The sequence below is a fragment of the Copadichromis virginalis genome, linkage group LG18 (assembly GCF_057382275.1).
Source record: "Copadichromis virginalis isolate Kocher_CV1m ecotype Utaka linkage group LG18, C_Virginalis_male_GT1.1, whole genome shotgun sequence".
In the NCBI taxonomy this organism is placed as follows: domain Eukaryota; kingdom Metazoa; phylum Chordata; class Actinopteri; order Cichliformes; family Cichlidae; genus Copadichromis; species Copadichromis virginalis.
In genome coordinates this window covers 3,730,393-3,734,694 of record NC_140635.1, presented here as the reverse complement: position 1 = coordinate 3,734,694, position 4,302 = coordinate 3,730,393, and the positions used below count along the sequence as shown (strand labels likewise).

The 4,302-nt window shown below is 44.5% G+C and overlaps 1 long non-coding RNA gene across 1 annotated transcript; it reads right to left on the bottom strand.

Annotated features, from left to right (window-relative positions):
• Positions 1-3,396: 3,396 nt before the first annotated feature.
• Positions 3,397-3,926, bottom strand: LOC146686955 (uncharacterized). Its single transcript, XR_014916542.1, has 2 exons — positions 3,654-3,926; positions 3,397-3,564 (listed from the first exon to the last, which is right to left on the bottom strand). It is a non-coding gene; the product is annotated as an uncharacterized LOC146686955 (long non-coding RNA).
• Positions 3,927-4,302: the final 376 nt, after the last annotated feature.

The following is a 4,302-nucleotide window of genomic DNA, read 5'->3' as shown; positions in this document are numbered from 1 at the left end:
ACAAATAAAGGACACGTTGAACAGTGGCCGGCTCTCACTGGCACTCGATATCATTTGGTGAGATTCTGTTTGAGGAAGGATTTCAGTAATTCTCCTTTCCTGGGAAAAAAGAAGCCAGTGTAGAGACAAGGCGGGCGAGGGGAGGGTAAAAATAGACTGAATAGCAATGAGGCAACTTTTCTCCTGCCCTGAGCCATGTGTGAGTCAAAGTAGGGTTTGCTTCTCCTCATAAGGACCCCATGCAGCTCCTGGAGGTTTAGCGGGGAGTAATTTCACCCAATCTAATCGCGGTGCGGCGAGCTCCGGCGAGCCTGCTTCTCTCGGATAAGGAAAAGTGGGACAAGATATTCACACACAGCAGGAGACCACGGAGTCTCCAGCGTGCTCGTTTCCCTCCCCAATACTCTGACTACTTTTTGGGCATTTTCACGACGCTATGACTTAATCTGAATTAATCTCACTTTAACAAGCGTCCCCTTGGCAAGACAATGAGTAGCGATGTGTGGAGGATGACTGTCAAAACATCTCTGGGGAGTTCTTTCATAATTAATTTGAAGCTTGTGATTAACATGCGAGGGCCTCCCAGGCTCAGATTAGATTCATTCTCCAGTTATTTTATGGACGTTTTACTTCATATCAGAGCAGATTTGAATGAGCCCCAGATTAAAGATGACTAATATTATCAAGCAGGAGTTTGTGGTGCGTTTATTTGTTTGATGGTTTTCTTCCATGTTTTTTAATGGCTGCACCTTCCTTGTTCATCTCCATGCTTTAACCACTCCCTGTTTATTTTGGTAGTGTTTTGTGTGTTTTGGCTGGTTCTACTTCCTGCCTTTAACCAGTTCCCTGTATTCTGGTTGTTTGCTCCGCACTCATCGCCTCCATCTGTGTCTTACTGCTTGCACATGCATCTCTATCCTAAGCTGTTTGCTAGCTGGTGGAGGTCTCTCCTTTGAAATCTTTTGGTCATTTTCTCCACTTTTGTTTGCCAGTTTTAGTTTTTCGGCCAAGCATGAAGTGAATTTTAGAGGAGACTAGATGCAAACATAATGGGAGGTAGGTGGGGTGCCAGAAATGAGAAGGCTTCCACCCACAAGTCAAGAGTTTGCATTCCATCAAAGCTCCACTTTCTAGTTTTACTTTGGTTTTTCATTTTTGGTTGTAGAATATTCCGAGTTTGTCCCCCAAATTCTCTAACAGCCCCTGACCGAGGGAAACTGTAGGGAAACATAGAAAAGGGGGGAAAGAGCCCAGAGTCACAAATCAGTGTGATGGTTTTTTGTCTTTTGAAAATTGATCTCTGAAATCCTGACAACCAAGGGACAAAAAGAAAACCTCAAACGGGGTTTAGTATAGACCAGTGATGGGACCTCAGAGGGTTAATGAACCATATATTTGCTATTTGTAGTCTTTTTATTATATTCTCTGCTTGAATATGGACCATCAGTAAAAGCATAAACATAATAAAAATGCTCCATGTAAACAGCTGACTCATAAAATTTCAGGGATTAAGTCTGATTAAATCCTGGCTGCGCTCTTACCGGCGACGCCGTCCGTGTTTTTGTAGATGTGCTTTGGAATGCAGTTTTGTTTGTTTCTCAAAAAGGCGACTTTCAATTTGCTCTTCAGAAAATGAGTTTATTAATACAAAGTCACAAAAATTAGGAGCAGCTAATCCACCGAAGGAGCGAGCCAAAGCGAGATCGCCATCAGAAGGAGAGAGTGTGTGCACGTAGCTGCAGAGCGTGACCTCTGAACCCTGACACTGCAGCCTGATCGTGCTTCGAGAGCTCCTCGTTCACAGAGCAACATTTTTAAATCGGATGCGAAGTGTTGGTGTGGCTGTAACTGATTATTCAGTGCTCATTTACAAACACTGCAGACATTTCAAATGTCAAACCTGCCTCCATGTGACTTCCTAATTTCACATTTCACGCTGATCTTGTCAAAGAGAGCCCAAATACAAACAGCGTGCCCCCAATTGAACGATTACTTTTGTATTTGTGAAGTTTTGGACGTGATAATTGTCGGTGTTTCTTCTTTTAAAGGTAATGAATTCGCTTCTTTTGAACGAAATCCCTGAAAACCATTAACTAAAGCATGTTTAATTGCTTTATGTTAATGCGCTGTCATGAAAATCAGGTGCTGATGCGAGTCTAGGCCATTTAAAGCAAAACCCTTCATTTACTTTCCCGCTGCCACATTAGAGCGTGCATACATCACCGCGCGTCCGTCAAAGTGTCACCGTTCCCTCGAAATTAAGCTGTTTGCCATTTCGCCCAGACCCGCTCATTTCAGGGTGTCGACGCCCTGACGGCTCCACAGGGTCACGCGTGACAGCTCATCAATTGCACGGGGCCATAATTTGAGGTTTCAATGATGAGATGACAGGAAGTGAGGGACGCCTCAGCCTCTGTTCATATGCGCTCCCATCAAGGGTGGATGTGTCCTTTCCCCGAGACATCAGCTGATGATGTGCCAAGGCTGCACTTCCTGCACCGGCCGAGCCCCACGGATAGCTCCAGAGCGAAAATAGGTCCTACCTTGAATAATGGAGGGAGACATGGGAAGGTTTTTAGCTCTGCAGGAGTTTTTATTCTCATCATTCGTCTCCGCTGGAGGTTACAACCTGCCCTGAGCAGAACATCTTTCTTTCTTTCTTTCTTGTTGTATTTTGTTTAATTTGAGGTCCAACGTTTTGTCTATGATTCATAAAGGGCTGCAGACATATTTCCAATTAAGGAAGCACTTAGTATAAACACAGCTGGTGGTTAATGTTTGCTTTTAGGCGATGGATGAGCCCGCTGTGAGCACTCCTAACATTTGTACAGTCCAAGTTGAAAAGATAAAAAGATTTGCTCTTTAAGGAAAAATTATGCAAGAGGCAGAGCTAAGTCAAACATCCAATCTAGAGGTCATAAACCGGTGATCGCAGAGCCCAGACAAGATGCAGGGAAAGGAAAAAACAGGCTGCATCCATATTTAAACAAAAAAAGACAAACTGGGAATGCGACAAACCGAGCAGCAGAATCGATGGCTGAAAAATAAGCTAAAAACTGCATGCAGTTCCTCTAACGCCCAAGTTAAAATGTACAACTTATTGCAGACATAAACATATTAACAGCCTACTATAAAAAGACAAAGAAGAAGAAGAAGAGCCCGGGAAAGCAGAGAAAGTGGGTAAACTGCTCGAGTACAGTTTAACACAGTCTGATAACTGAGGAGCTCACAGGTGTCGTTACACAAGGACTGATGAGCTGGTTATGAACAGGTGGAGAAGAAAGAAAAGAAGCAAAACTTAGCATGATGCAAATCCCTTCAGGATAAGCTTATTGTCACGGTCTCGCTGGCAGACCGTGGGGATGTGGGGAAAGGAGGACCCAAAATGCAGGACTCTACAGTGCAACAGTGTTTATTTACAGTGGTGACAATCCGAACAACAATAAATCCCCCCGTGCGATCCCAACTCCCGTTCCGTGTCTTCTCCTTTATCCCGTGCTCCGTGCTCTGTCTCCGTTCCCTGTGTACTCTCCGTGTGCTGCCTCCTGGTCGCCACAATTCCTCCTGAGGAAACACGCATACCAAAGGCAGCCGTGAGTACAAAACCTAACAGTAGACTTGCACTAACCTTGCACAATACACTTAAGACTGACGGGAAGTCACTCAACGATCCAGCGTCGAGGAGCTCTCAGCCACACTGTTTTCAAGCTCCTCTGACGAGGCTTGATCGGCGCCAGGTGTGTGTGGATTCCTGGGTGGGACCGGTCAGCTGGCAGGGCCACACCCACCAGGCCTAAAAGTGCCTGCCACGACCGCACCCTCACATACACAAGCACACACCCCTAAACACCTGACAGTACACCAACACGGAAAAACAGGACAGCAGACACAACCATAATAACAACAACCACAATAATGATAATGATAATAATAATAATAATAATAACTACAATAGTAGTCCACACTGCTCACGGACCCCGAATCCCTGGAACTGGGTCCGTGACACTTATGTTTTGTAGATGGAGGTTTTTGATCAATATTTAAAGTTTTCAAAAGTGAAATGAAAATATGAATTTGCAAATTAACCTCCAGCTTTCAGATGTGGTGCAACAGGAAGTCTTTTGAAAAGCAACAACACTCATCCGCTGATCTGTGAAGCACATCAACTCCCACAGCTCATTTATTTATGCACAAAATTACAATATATAAAGAGACGGAGAGATGTTTCAAAGGAGAAGCCGATGCTGGACGGTACAGTGGAGGGTGCAGGACCTTAAACCAAGAGCGTGATGGTAAAGCTCA